This window comes from Ascaphus truei, unplaced genomic scaffold (genome assembly GCF_040206685.1).
Source record: "Ascaphus truei isolate aAscTru1 unplaced genomic scaffold, aAscTru1.hap1 HAP1_SCAFFOLD_608, whole genome shotgun sequence".
NCBI lineage: Eukaryota > Metazoa > Chordata > Amphibia > Anura > Ascaphidae > Ascaphus > Ascaphus truei.
In genome coordinates this window covers 110,817-126,629 of record NW_027456941.1, presented here as the reverse complement: position 1 = coordinate 126,629, position 15,813 = coordinate 110,817, and the positions used below count along the sequence as shown (strand labels likewise).

General features: G+C 49.9%; 1 protein-coding gene across 1 annotated transcript in view; it reads left to right on the top strand.

Moving 5' to 3' along the window:
* The window catches only part of LOC142485590 (IQ and AAA domain-containing protein 1-like), a 153,642-nt gene that overhangs the window by 91,891 nt on the left and 45,938 nt on the right, over window positions 1-15,813 (top strand). The window lies entirely within an intron of this gene.

Below are 15,813 nucleotides of genomic sequence, written 5' to 3'. Positions count from 1 at the left end.
ATCTGTTCCTGGAGCACACACCACATACTGTATCTGTTCCTGGAGCACACACCACATACTGTATCTGCTCCTGGAGCATACACCACATACTGTATCTGCTCCTGGAGCACACACCACATACTGTATCTGTTCCTGGAGCACACACCACATACTGTATCTGTTCCTGGAGCACACACCACATACTGTATCTGTTCCTGGAGCACACATCACATGCTGTATCTGCTCCTGGAACACACACCACATATTGTATCTGTTCCTGGAGCACACACCACATACTGTATCTGTTCCTGGAGCACACACCACATGCTGTATCTGCTCCTGGAACACACACCACATATTGTATCTGTTCCTGGAGCACACACCACATACTGTATCTGTTCCTGGAGCACACACCACATACTGTATCTGTTCCTGGAGCACACACCACATACTGTATCTGTTCCTGGAGCACACACCACATACTGTATCTGCTCCTGGAGCACACACCACATACTGTATCTGTTCCTGGAGCACACACCACATGCTGTATCTGCTCCTGGAGCACACACCACATGCTGTATCTGTTCCTGGAGCACACACCACATACTGTATCTGTTCCTGGAGCACACACCACATACTGTATCTGTTCCTGGAGCACACACCACATACTGTATCTGTTCCTGGAGCACACACCACATACTGTATCTGTTCCTGGAGCACACACCACATACTGTATCTGTTCCTGGAGCACACACCACACACCACATACTGTATCTGTTCCTGGAGCACTCACCACATACTGTATCTGTTCCTGGAGCACACGCCACATACTGTATCTGTTCCTTGAGCACACACCACATACTGTATCTACTCCTGGAGCACACACCACATACTGTATCTGTTCCTGGAGCACACACCACATACTTTATCTGCTCCTGGAGCACACACCACATACTGTATCTGTTCCTGGAGCACACACCACATACTGTATTTGTTCCTGGAGCACACACCACATACTGTATCTGTTCCTGGAGCACACACCACATACTGTATCTGTTCCTGGTGCACACACCACAAACTGTATCTGCTCCTGGAGCACACACCACATACTGTATTTGTTCCTGGAGCACACACCACATACTGTATCTGTTCCTGGAGCACACACCACATACTGGATCTGCTCCTGGAGCACACACCACATACTGTATCTGTTCCTGGAGCACACACCACATACTGTATCTGTTCCTGGAGCACACGCCACATACTGTATCTGTTCTTGGAGCACACACCACATACTGTATCTGTTCCTGGTGCACACACCACAAACTGTATCTGCTCCTGGAGCACACACCACATACTGTATCTGTTCCTGGAGCACACACCACATACTGTATCTGTTCCTGGAGCACACACCACATATTGTATCTGTTCCTGGAGCACACACACCACATACTGTATCTGTTCCTGGTGCACACACCACATACTGTATCTGTTCTTGGAGCACACACCACATACTGTATCTGTTCCTGGAGCACACACCACATACTATATATGTTCCTGGAGCACACACCACATACTGTATCTGCTCCTGGAGCACACACACCACATACTGTATCTGTTCCTGGTGCACACACCACATACTGTTTCTGCTCCTGGAGCACACACCACATACTGTATCTGTTCCTGGTGCACACACCACATACTGTATCTGTTCCTGGAGCACACACCGCATACTGTATCTGTTCCTGCAGCACACACACCACATACTGTATCTGTTCCTGGAGCACACACACCACATACTATATCTGTTCCTGGAGCACACACCACATACTGTATCTGCTCCTGGAGCACACACACCACATACTGTACTGTATCTGTTCCTGGTGCACACACCACATACTGTTTCTGCTCCTGGAGCACACACCACATACTGTATCTGTTCCTGGTGCACACACCACATACTGTATCTGTTCCTGGAGCACACACCGCATACTGTATCTGTTCCTGCAGCACACACACCACATACTGTATCTGTTCCTGGAGCACACACCACATACTGTATCTGTTCCTGGAGCACACACCACATACTGTATCTGTTCCTGGAGCACACACACCACATGCTGTATCTGTTCCTGGTGCACACACCACATACTGTATCTGTTCCTGGAGCACACACCACATACTGTATCTGTTCCTGGAGCACACACCACATACTGTATCTGTTCCTGGAGCACACACCACATACTGTATCTGCTCCTGGAGCACACACCACATACTGTATCTGCTCCTGGAGCACACACCACATACTGGATCTGCTCCTGGAGCACACACCACATACTTTATCTGTTCCTGGAGCACACACCACATACTTTATCTGTTCCTGGAGCACACACCACATACTGTATCTGTTCCTGGAGCACACACCACATACTGTATCTGTTCCTGGAGCACACACCACATACTGTATCTGTTCCTGGAGCACACACCACATACTGTATCTGTTCCTGGAGCACACACCACATACTGTATCTGTTCCTGGAGCACACACACCACAAACTGTATCTGCTCCTGGAGCACACACCGCATACTGTATCTGTTCCTGGAGCACACACCACATACTGTATTTGTTTCTGGAGCACACACCACATACTGTATCTGTTCCTGGTGCACACACCACAAACTGTATCTGCTCCTGGAGCACACACCACATACTGTATCTGTTCTTGGAGCACACACCACATACTGTATCTGTTCCTGGAGCACACACCACATACTGTATCTGTTCCTGGAGCACACACCACATACTGTATCTGCTCCTGGAGCACACACCACATACTGTATCTGTTCCTGGTGCACACACCACAAACTGTATCTGCTCCTGGAGCACACACCACATACTGTATCTGTTCTTGGAGCACACACCACATACTGTATCTGTTCCTGGAGCACACACCACATACTGTATCTGTTCCTGGTGCACACACCACATACTATATCTGTTCCTGGAGCACACACCACATACTGTATCTGCTCCTGGAGCACACACACCACATACTGTATCTGTTCCTGGTGCACACACCACATACTGTTTCTGCTCCTGGAGCACACACCACATACTGTATCTGTTCCTGGTGCACACACCACATACTGTATCTGTTCCTGGAGCACACACCGCATACTGTATCTGTTCCTGGTGCACACACCACATACTGTATCTGTTCCTGGAGCACACACCACATACTGTATCTGTTCCTGGAGCACACACCACATACTGTATCTGTTCCTGGAGCACACACCACATACTGTATCTGCTCCTGGAGCACACACCACATACTGTATCTGCTCCTGGAGCACACACCACATACTGGATCTGCTCCTGGAGCACACACCACATACTTTATCTGTTCCTGGAGCACACACCACATACTTTATCTGTTCCTGGAGCACACACCACATACTGTATCTGTTCCTGGAGCACACACCACATACTGTATATGTTCCTGGAGCACACACCACATACTGTATCTGTTCCTGGAGCACACACCACATACTGTATCTGTTCCTGGAGCACACACCACATACTGTATCTGTTCCTGGAGCACACACCACATACTGTATCTGTTCCTGGAGCACACACCACATACTGTATCTGTTCCTGGAGCACACACCACATACTGTATCTGCTCCTGGAGCACACACCACATACTGTATCTGTTCCTGGTGCACACACCACATACTGTTTCTGCTCCTGGAGCACACACCAACTACTGTATCTGTTCCTGGAGCACACACACCACATACTGTATCTGTTCCTGGAGCACACACACCACATACAGTATCTGTTCCTGGAGCACACACACCACATACAGTATCTGTTCCTGGAGCACACACACCACATACAGTATCTGTTCCTGGAGCACACACACCACATACAGTATCTGTTCCTGGAGCACACACACCACATACTGTATCTGTTCCTGGAGCACACACACCACATACTGTATCTGTTCCTGGAGCACACACACCACATACAGTATCTGTTCCTGGAGCTCACACACCAGATACTTTATCTGTTCCTGGAGCACACACACCACATACAGTATCTGTTCCTGGAGCACACACACCACATACAGTATCTGTTCCTGGAGCACACACACCACATACAGTATCTGTTCCTGTAGCACACACACCACATACTGTATCTGTTCCTGGAGCACACACACCACATACTGTATCTGTTCCTGGAGCACACACACCACATACAGTATCTGTTCCTGGAGCTCACACACCAGATACTTTATCTGTTCCTGGAGCACACACACCACATACTGTATCTGTTCCTGGAGCACACACACCACATACTGTATCTGTTCCTGGAGCAAACACACCACATACTGTATCTGTTCCTGGAGCACACACACCACATACTGTATCTGTTCCTGGAGCAAACACACCACATACTGTATCTGTTCCTGGAGCACACACACCACATACTGAATCTGTTCCTGGAGCACACACACCACATACTGTATCTGTTCCTGGAGCACACACACCACATACTGTATCTGTTCCTGGAGCACACACACCACATACTGTATCTGTTCCTGGAGCACACACACCACATACTGTATCTGTTCCTGGAGCACACACCACATACTGTATCTGTTCCTGGAGCACACACCACATACTGTATCTGTTCCTGGAGCACACACCACATACTGTATCTGTTCCTGGAGCACACACCACATACCGTATCTGTTCCTGGAGCACACACCACATACTGTATCTGTTCCTGGAGCACACACACCACATACTGTATCTGTTCCTGGAGCACACACACCACATACTGTATCTGTTCCTGGAGCACACACACCACATACTGTATCTGTTCCTGGAGCACACACACCACATACTGTATCTGTTCCTGGAGCACACACACCACATACTGTATCTGTTCCTGGAGCACAAACCACATACTGTATCTGTTCCTGGAGCACACACACACCACATACTGTATCTGTTCCTGGAGCACACACCACATACTGTATCTGTTCCTGGAGCACACACCACATATTGTATCTGTTCCTGGAGCACACACCACATACCGTATCTGCGCCTGGAGCACACACCACATACTGTATCTGTTCCTGGTGCACACATCACATACTGGATCTGTTCCTGGAGCACACACCACATACTGTATCTGTTCCTGGAGCACACACCACATACTGTATCTGCTCCTGGAGCACACACCACATACTGTATCTGTTCCTGGAGCACACACCACATACTGTATCTGTTCCTGGAGCACACACCACATACTGTTTCTGTTCCTGGAGCACACACCACATACTGTATCTGTTCCTGGAGCGCACACCACATAATGTACCTGTTCCTGGAGCACACACCACATACTGTATCTGTTCCTGGAGCACACACCACATACTGTATCTGCTCCTGGAGCACACACCACATACTGGATCTGCTCCTGGAGCACACACCACATACTGTATCTGCTCCTGGAGCACACACAACATAATGTATCTGCTCCTGGAGCACACACCACATACTGTACCTGTTCCTGGAACACACACCACATACTGTATCTGCTTTTGGAGCATACATCACATACTGTATCTGCTCCTGGAGCACACACCACATACTGTATCTGTTCCTGGAGCACACACCACATACTGTATCTGTTCCTGGAGCACACACCACATACTGTATCTGCTCCTGGAGCACACACCGCATACTGTATCTGCTCCTGGAGCACACACCACATACTGTATCTGTTCCTGGAGCACACACCACATGCTGTATCTGCTCCACACCACATGCTGTATCTGCTCCTGGAGCACACACCACATGCTGTATCTGTTCCTGGAGTACACACCACATAATGTATCTGTTCCTGGAGCACACACCACATACTGTATCTGCTCCTGCAGCACACACCACATACTGTATCTGTTCCTGGAGCACACACCACATACTGTATCTGTTCCTGGAGCACACACCACATGCTGTATCTGCTCCTGGAGCACACACCACATACTGTATCTGTTCCTGGAGCACACACCACATACTGTATCTGCTCCTGGAGCACACACCACATACTGTATATGTTCCTGGTGCACACACCACATACTGTTTCTGCTCCTGGAGCACACACCACATACTGTATCTGTTCCTGGTGCACACACCACATACTGTATCTGTTCCTGGAGCACACACCACATACTGTATCTGTTCCTGGAGCACACACCACATACTGTATCTGTTCCTGGAGCACACACCACATACTGTATCTGCTCCTGGAGCACACACCACATACTGTATCTGTTCCTGGTGCACACACCACATACTGTTTCTGCTCCTGGAGCACACACCATATACTGTATCTGTTCCTGGTGCACACACCACATACTGTATCTGTTCCTGGAGCACACACCACATACTGTATCTGTTCCTGGAGCACACACCACATACTGTATCTGCTCCTGGAGCACACACCACATACTGTATCTGTTCCTGGAGCACACACCACATACTGTATCTGTTCCTGGAGCACACACCACATACTGTATCTGTTCCTGGAGCACACACCACATACTGTATCTGTTCCTGGAGCACACACCACATACTGTATCTGCTCCTGGAGCACACACCACATACTGTATCTGTTCCTGGAGCACACACCACATACTGTATCTGTTCCTGGAGCACACACACCACATACTGTATCTGTTCCTGGAGCACACACACCACATACTGTATCTGTTCCTGGAGCACACACACCACATACTGTATCTGTTCCTGGAGCACACACCACATACTGTATCTGTTCCTGGAGCACACACCACATACTGTATCTGTTCCTGGAGCACACACCACATACTGTATCTGTTCCTGGAGCACACACCACATACTGTATATGCTCCTGGAGCACACACCACATACTGTATATGCTCCTGGAGCACACACCACATACTGTATCTGTTCCTGGAGCACACACCACATACTGTATCTGTTCCTGGAGCACACACACCACATACTGTATCTGTTCCTGGAGCACACACACCACATACTGTATCTGTTCCTGGAGCACACACCACATACTGTATCTGTTCCTGGAGCACACACACCACATACTGTATCTGTTCCTGGAGCACACACACCACATACTGTATCTGTTCCTGGAGCACACATCACATACTGTATCTGTTCCTGGAGCACACACCACATACTGTGTCTGCTCCTGGAGCACACACCGCATACTGTATCTGTTCCTGGAGCACACACCACATACTGTATCTGTTCCTGGAGCACACACCACATACTGGTTCTGTTCCTGGAGCACACACCACATACTGTATCTGCTCCTGGAGCACACACCACATACTGTATCTGTTCCTGGAGCACACACACCACATACTGTATCTGTTCCTGGAGCACACACAACATACTGTATCTGTTCCTGGAGCACACACCACATACTGTACCTGTTCCTGGAGCACACACCACATACTGTATATGCTCCTGGAGCACACACCACATACTGTATCTGTTCCTGGAGCACACACCACATACTGTATCTGTTCCTGGAGCACACACACCACATACTGTATCTGTTCCTGGAGCACACACACCACATACTGTATCTGTTCCTGGAGCACACACACCACATACTGTATCTGTTCCTGGAGCACACACACCACATACTGTATCTGTTCCTGGAGCACACACCACATATTGTATCTGTTCCTGGAGCACACACACCACATACTGTATCTGTTCCTGGAGCACACACACCACATACTGTATCTGTTCCTGGAGCACACACCACATACTGTATCTGTTCCTGGAGCACACACCACATACTGTATCTGCTCCTGGAGCACACACCACATACTGTATCTGTTCCTGGAGCACACACCACATACTGTATCTGTTCCTGGAGCACACACCACATACTGTATCTGTTCCTGGAGCACACACCACATACTGTATTTGTTCCTGGAGCACACACCACATACTGTATCTGCTCCTGGAGCACACACCACATACTGGATCTGCTCCTGGAGCACACACCACATACTGTATATGTTCCTGGAGCACACACCACATACTGTATCTGTTCCTGGAGCACACACCACATACTGTATCTGTTCCTGGAGCACACACCACATACTGTATCTGTTCCTGGAGCACACACCACATATTGTATCTGTTCCTGGAGCACACACACCACATACTGTATCTGTTCCTGGAGCACACACACCACATACTGTATCTGTTCCTGGAGCACACACACCACATACTGTATCTGTTCCTGGTGCACACACCACAAACTATCTGCTCCTGGAGCACACGCCACATACTGTATCTGTTCCTGGAGCACACACCACATACTGTATCTGCTCCTGGAGCACACACCACATCCTGTATCTGCTCCTGGAGCACACACACCACATACTGTATCTGTTCCTGGAGCACACGCCACATACTGTATCTGTTCCTGGAGCACACACCACATACTGTATATGCTCCTGGAGCACACACCACATACTGTTTCTGCTCCTGGAGCACACACCACATACTGTATCTGTTCCTGGTGCACACACCACATACTGTATCTGTTCCTGGAGCACACACCACATACTGTATCTGCCATGTTTTTGAGGGGCAATAAAAAGCCGTTTCAGAAACCCACGTGTGGTTACATGTACCCTGCAACATTTGGTGTTAGCAGTGGGATTTTGAGAGGCCCCTGCATTTGAAAGGCCACACATGCCAAAAAAGAAAAATGGAACATTTTTTAAAAGCGTTTCTGTGCGAGCAGGCCAAACAGCAGGGACTGTTAATGCAGCAGCACAGGATGAGCGGATGGCCAGGCTGCTGGCCCAATTTCAGGTGTCTACCAGTCAAACAAATCCCCGGTCCTCCTGAGGAAAATGACTCCGAACGAGGATCCAGAGGCTTTTCTACTGACATTTGAAAGGGTTGCCGAAGCCCAGGGCTGGTCTTCAGATCACTGGGCAACTGCTTTGGCCCTGATCCTCATAGGAGAAGCCCAGGCCTCATATCAGGGCCTCCCAGCGGATCAGGCAATGGACTACAAACAGTAAAAGCCGCCATACTGGATCGCTTAGGTCTGACCCCAGAGAACTACCGGCAGCAGTTCCGGAACCTGAAGTACACCTCTAAGATGAGACTGGGTCCTAGCTCAGCCGTTATTGGACTTGTGTACTCGCTGGATACAACCCGAGCAGCGCACTAAGGAGGCAATTCTTGAACAAGTTGTTTTGGAGCAATTCCTACAAGTGATAACCCTTCCCGCACGCTCTTGGGTAAAATGCCATGCTGCTGAAACCCTAGCTTTGGCTGTCCAGCTCGTTGAGAACTTCCTTGGGGCCGAGGATCAGGGGAGTGTCCTGGACCCGGCGGATCCGACTCCACCGGCACTTGCGGACGCCCAAAGAGGGAGACCGGACCAAAGGGGAAACTACGGCCCATCCACACGCAACCGCCAACTCCCGCGTTCCAGCAAGGGAGAGGTCCAAACGCTGGTCCCCGCGAGACCCTCGTCTACTTCCTGGTGTCGGCTCATCGCCAAATGAGGGGAACTTCAGAGGATGTCGCACGCAGGACCCATCTGATGCCTGGTCTCCAGTATCCAGTCCAGCTGAGCGGTATCCGCATCCACCTCCGGTGAGGGAACCCTCTCCATGTTCTACCTGGGGGGAACAAGGCCACCATCATATGGAATGTCCACAGATGGATTGTTCCTTCAGCAGGACAGTCGCCTTGGCCTTCCCCAGAGAAAATTGCAAACCCTGGCTACTTCCAGTCCAGATTGGGGGTAAAACCATCCAGGCCCTTGTAGATTCAGGCTCTGGGAAAACTCTGGTCTTCCAAGAACTGTTACCGACTAATGTGCTTTCCTTTGACTCCCCACGGAGTTCAGAGTGTACTGTATACACGGCGATGTAAAATGGTATCCAATGGCCAAAATCCGGCTACAGGTAAAAGGTCAGAAGGCCCAGCTCGAAGTAGGAGTCGCTCCTTGGCTCTATGCCCCCTTTTGCTCGGCCGGGACTGGCCTTTCTTTTCAAACCTAATGGCTCCAGTCTCTCAGGAGGAGCCTCATTCTCTAGCTCAGGAGAACCCTGGTAAACTGTTCCCCTTCTCTGCAGACCTATTTCCCAGCAGACACCGGGTTCCAAAGACTTGGAGGCAAAGACGCTGTGACAAACAGGACTGGTTGCAGAAATCTTGGACTCAAGGTGGCCATACTAATAAGGCATAAGTCATCCATTAATGACTGGGGATTGCCAGGAGGAGGGAGAGATAGGCCCTGGGAATTTACCAGAGCTATGTCTCCCTGATTTTTGCCAGAGGCAGAGGGAAGACCAAGTCCTGGCCAGACAATATGATAAAGTGGTAAAAATTAATGACCAGATATTGAATGCACAGGGGGTAATGGTATTCCCTCATTTTGAATTGTCAAATGATATCCTGTATAGGGTGAACTGGTAGACACAAACGGGAGGTCACAAGACAAATATTGGTTCCCAAGGCGTTCGTTAAAACTGTCTTCACCCTAGCCCATACTGTCCCTTTGGATGGTCATCTTGGTAGAGATAAAACCTTCGACCCTATTTCGTCCCGATTCTTTTGGCCAGGGATGCATAGTGATATTGCTATGTTGTGTGGGGCATGTCCTGAATGCCAGCTAACCAGTCCGAAGGGACAAAAAACAGCCCCCTTGGTTCCTCTACCCTTGGTGTCAGTTCCCTTTGAGAGGATCGGAGTAGACTTGGTAGGACCTCTAGAACCTTCTGCGAAAGGACACAGGTTTATTCTCGTAATAGTCGACTATGCAACAAGATATCCTGAGGCGTTCCCCCTGAGGACAGCAACGGCGAAGCAAGTAGCCAACAAATTGTTGGAGCTGTTCTCACGGGTCGGACTTCCCCAGGTTATGTTGACAAACCAAGGTGCAAATTTTATGGCTAAACTGATGCAGGATGTCTTAAAATTACTAGACGGTCTACCATCCACAGACTGACGGATTGTTGGAAAGATTTAATTGAACTCTAAAAGGTGTGTTGAGAAAATTTGTAGATTCAGAGAAGAGAGCCTGGGATGAACTTCTCCCTTTTCTGCTGTTTGCAGTGCGGGAAGTTCCCCAGTCCTCCACGGGATTCTCTCCATTTGAATTACTGTATGGCCGCCAATCCCAGGGTATCCTGGACCTCTTAAGGGAGTCTTGGGAGGAACAGCAGTCCCCTTCTAAGAATACCCTGCAATATGTATTGGACCAGAGGAAGCGCCTAGATGTGGTCGGCCATTTTGCTAGGGAGAATCTTCGATCAGCCCAGGACAGTCAGGAGAGACATTACAATCAAAATGCTCGCATGAGTGTTTCACCAGGCAGACCAGGTGATGTTATTGTTACCCAGTTGTGAGAGCAAACTCCAAGCCAAGTGGCAGGGCCCATTTGAAGTTCTCCGTCGCACGGGGATGTGGATTACGAGATCGCTCAACCAGGGTCCAGGAAGGGTGAACAAATTTACCATGTGAACTTGCTGAAACCCTGGAAGGTGCAGCGGTTTCTCTTCATCCACCCGGTGGAGGAGGAAACGGACTTGGGTCCTCAGCCCCCACGGGGGAACACCTTTGGTGACAAGCAAATCCCAATGAGTAGACAGTTGTCCTCTGAACAAAAAGGGGACTTGTTAGAAATAATGACACAATTCAATTATGTTTTTTCTGATTTACCAGGGCAAACTAATTTAGTTTCACATGTGATAGAGACAGCACCTGGGGTAAAAGTACGTTCCCGTCCTTATAGGTTGCCTGAAAGCCGTAAAGCCCTGGTAGAGAAGGAAGTACAAGAAATGTTACACTTAGGCGTGATTGAGGAATCATGCAGTGAGTGATTATGGTCCCTAGACCAGATGGGGAAGGTAAGGTTTTGTGTGGATCTCCGAAAGGTCAATGCGGGATCCAAGTTTGACGCATATCCGATGCCAAGGGTGGACGAGTTATTTGACACCCTTGGTAAAGCTGAATTTATATCCACGCTGGACTTAACAAAAGGATACTGGCAAATACCTTTAGAGGAAAAGTCCAAGTGCAAAACAGCCTTTGCCACTCCCATGGGTTTATACCAGTTTGTGACAATGCCATTTGGACTGCATGGAGCACCAGCCACATTCCAGAGACTCATGGATAAAGTGCTGGGACCTCATAGGGCTTATGCCGCAGCCTACCTAGATGACATTGTCATTTATAGTAAACACTGGTGGGCCCATCTAAATAGGCTGAAAGTGGTCCTCAGGTCTCTGAGAGGCAGGGCTCACAGCCAACCCTAAGAAATGCGCCTTAGGTAAGGCGGAAACCAAGTACTTAGGTTATGCAGTGGGAGGTGGAAAAGTAAGGCCACTAGCCGACAAGGTAGCTGCCCTGAAAGAAGTTCCGACCCCACCGAACAAAAATGCAGGTACGCTCTCTGTTGGGTTTAGCAGGGTACTATCGGAGTTCATCCCCAACTACTCTGAAGTTGCAGCCCCAGTTACAGACCTCACAAAAAAGTGTGCCTCACACAAGTGGTATGGTCAAGGGAGTGCCAGAGAGCCTTTGAGGAGATAAAAAGGTGTTTATGAGAGGGTCCCATCCTTAGAAGCCCAGACTTTAATAGGCCTTTTATCGTGCAAACCAATGCATCAGAGATGGGGCTAGGAGCAGGGCTGTCGCAACAGTTTGAGGGAGTGGAACATCCGATCCTTTTTCTGAGTAGGAAATTGTTCCAGAGGGAAAAACACTACGCAGTGATTAAGAAGGAGTGCCTCGCAGTAAAGTGGACAATCGAGGCCTTGAGGCATTACCTGTCAGGAGTCCATTTTACTTTGGTAACATGCTCCATTAAAGTAGTTAAATACGATGAAAGACTCCAATGCTAGGTTGACCAGGTTGGTATATGGCCCTCCAACCCATCTCGTTTGAGATTCAGCACAGGCCTGGAAAAGAAAATGCAAATGTTGATTTCTTCTCTAGAGAAGGGGTGGATGGTCGGGCTTCAGCCGTGCGTGGCACCTACCACACACTAACAGGGGAGGAATGTAGCAGGGTGAATAAACGTCACTAGCCCTATGCTTGGCAGACCTATGTTTAGGTCTGCAGTGCAGCAGTGATCGGGTTAACATTCAGCTGGGAAGGTCTCGTTAATTAGTCTGGTCCCAGCGGCCTCTGAGAGGAGCTTTAAAAACCCCAGGCAACACACACATGCAGCCTGTCTTACCCAGTGAGATATACTGAAATGCTGAGGGAGAACTACTGCTATAAAGTCGGTCTCACTTTACTGTTTTGCTATACTGCTACTCTGGACCCTTGTTGGGAAAAGGGCAAAGCCCTGCTCAGGACTTATTTTCTGTTTTTTGCATATGCTGAAAAGAAGCTGTTTTTTTTTTTATGCCATATTTTTGAGGCTCAATTATAAGCCGTTTCAGAAACCCGCGTGTGGTTGCATGTACCCTGCAACACATCCCCTCCAAGTAATATAGTTACATAGGAAACAGCCCTCACTAAAATAACTGACGACTTCCATGATGCCAAAGACAGAAGTCATTACACTCTGCTCATATTACTCGACCTCTCTGCAGCATTTGACACCGTGGACCACCCTCTTCTCCTTCACATTCTCCATACTCTTGGTATTCGGAACAAAGCTCTCTCCTGGATCTCATCCTACCTCTCCCATCGTACTTTCAGTGTCTCTTCTGCTAACACCTCCTCCTCCTCTATTGATCTCTCTGTGGAGGTACCCCAGGGACCTCTTCTCTTTCTCTGTACACACTCTCTCTAGGTGACCTAATAACATCTTTTGGGTTTAATTATCACCTCTATGCTGACGACACACAAATATACTTTTCAACACCCGACCTTACCTGCTGTACAAACCAAAGTTTCTGAATGTCTCTCTGCTATATCATCCTGGATGGCCCTCCGCCGCCTTAAACTCAACATGGCTAAAACAGAGCTCCTCATACTTCCTCCCAAACCTGGCCCTACTACCTCCTTCCACATTACTGTTGGAACTACGATCATTCACCCAGTAGCCCAAGCACGCTGCCTAGGGGTCACACTCGACTCCTCTCTCACATTCGCCCCTCACATTCAAAACATTTCTAAAACCTGTCGCTTTTTCCTCCGCAATATTACAAAGATACGCCTTTTCCTCTGTTACTCGACTGTTAAAACTCTGACTCAGGCCCTCATTCTCTCCCGTCTTGATTATGTAACCTCCTGCTGTCCGGCCTTCCTGCCTCTCAAAACAAACAAAAAGAGAAACAGGAGCGCTAATGGTAAACAGCAGATGTAATGGAATTAACAAACACCAATAAGTTTGTTATACACTAAAGAGACAACACAGTATGTAACAATGAGGTTATACTAAATAACTAAAGATGAATAAAAGAGCCAAAAAACTTTTGCCTGTGTGGGTGTTGAGAGAAGATGGCCCGGTGTGGCTGTAAACCTGGGCTGTCCACTGTAGCACAAGGTAGGTGTCCCCCCGAATCAATGGTGCTGCACGTATCAGGAGCCGATTCTGAAACCGATGTTGCTGCCACTGCCTCCCTTTGCTGCGCTCGTCCCTCGGGTGTTCCCACTGCCTCCCTTTGCTGCGCTCGTCCCTCGGGTGTTCCCACTGCCTCCCTTTGCTGCGCTCGTCCCTCGGGTGTTCCCACTGCCTCTCCCTGTGCTGCGCTCGTCCCTCGGGTGTTCCCACTGCCTCTCCCTGTGCTGCGCTCGTCCCTCGGGTGTTCCCGCTGCCTCTCCCTGTGCTGCGCTCGTCCCTCGGGTGTTCGCACTGCCTCTCCCTGTGCTGCGCTCGTCCCTCGGGTGTTCCCACTGCCTCTCCCTGTGCTGCGCTCGTCCCTCGGGTGCTCCCGCTGCCTCTCCCTGTGCTGCGCTCGTCCCTCGGGTGTTCCCACTGCCTCTCCCTGTGCTGCGCTCGTCCCTCGGGTGTTCCCACTGCCTCTCCCTGTGCTGCGCTCGTCCCTCGGGTGTTCCCACTGCCTCTCCCTGTGCTGCGCTCGTCCCTCGGGTGTTCCCACTGCCTCTCCCTTTGCTGCGCTCGTCCCTCGGGTGTTCCCACTGCCTCTCCCTTTGCTGCGCTCGTCCCTCGGGTGTTCCCACTGCCTCTCCCTGTGCTGCGCTCGTCCCTCGGGTGTTCCCACTGCCTCTCCCTGTGCTGCGCTCGTCCCTCGGGTGTTCCCACTGCCTCTCCCTGTGCTGCGCTCGTCCCTCGGGTGTTCCCACTGCCTCTCCCTTTGCTGCGCTCGTCCCTTGGGTGTTCCCACTGCCTCTCCCTGTGCTGCGCTCGTCCCTCGGGTGTTCCCACTGCCTCTCCCTGTGCTGCGCTCGTCCCTCGGGTGTTCCCACTGCCTCCTTTTGCTGCGCTCGTCCCTCGGGTGTTCCCACTCGGGGGGTATCGCGCTGCTGTCTGGGGTTAGGCTGCTGGTGTCCTGGCGTCCTGCTGGGAGTCGGCTTCCTCCCTCCTGCCACTCCACTACGCACTTCCGTTGTCAGGGGGCGGGCTACCGGATGCTCGGAGCTCCCCTCGTTGTGTCCACCCAGTCAGACAGGCTAGAGTCCCTGTTTTATGCAATCTTTAGCTTGACTCTCAGCGGGCATCTACCCACTAGAAGAGCCTCTGGTGTATTAAAAATCAATATTCAATAATCCAACGCGTTTCGGCATACCTACGCCTTCTTCAGGGATAACAAAGATACACACTTTCCTCTGTTGAATTCCTTCCTGACT